Source organism: Halyomorpha halys, unplaced genomic scaffold (genome assembly GCF_000696795.3).
Source record: "Halyomorpha halys isolate HHAL.00 unplaced genomic scaffold, Hhal_1.1 Scaffold506.1, whole genome shotgun sequence".
NCBI lineage: Eukaryota > Metazoa > Arthropoda > Insecta > Hemiptera > Pentatomidae > Halyomorpha > Halyomorpha halys.
The window spans coordinates 190,882-191,489 of NW_027108424.1; the positions used below are offsets into that span (position 1 = coordinate 190,882).

At 28.5% G+C, this 608-nt stretch overlaps 1 pseudogene; it reads right to left on the reverse strand.

The window, feature by feature from the left end:
- LOC106683710 (1-acyl-sn-glycerol-3-phosphate acyltransferase beta-like) overlaps positions 1 to 608 on the reverse strand; it is a 30,473-nt pseudogene that overhangs the window by 28,928 nt on the left and 937 nt on the right.

Here is a 608-nt window from a genome sequence, read left to right on the forward strand (position 1 = left end):
AAAAAAAAAAGAGAAGAAGGAATAAGATGTAACACGTGTGAACTGCTGTAACATACTATATTTATTGGGTTCGGTACATCTCTTTTTATACATGCGATCAGCTGATCTCAGTCAAAAAACTCTCTTAACAGGAAACACTTTAATTTGCTCGATGACTGCAAAACGCACTTAGAGGAGTTCATTGCATAAAAATCTGAGAAGTTCTGGGAGGACGGAATTACAAAAATTAGATGGCATCATGTAATAGATCAAAGTTGGTCATATATAATTGATTAAAAATATTTATATGAATCTGAAGTTTTTATTGAAATCACCAGTAAAAAACGCTACGCACTTTACAACCCAATAGTATGTTTTACTCAATATATATGTTATGTTTTACTCAGATTCACACTGTGGATTAATTGTTCGGAAATATATAGTATTACAACAGATGTTTTAATATATTTAGAATTTTAATGTGTTTATATTTCAATCTACCTTTTATTTTAATAAATACTAAATATTTTAACCATATTAGTAAAAAAAAAAAAAGCGAAGGTCGCAAAATATTTTTAAACAGTTGTCATTCAGGGTTAATGAGAAGGTTAAACAGAGACAAATATTTC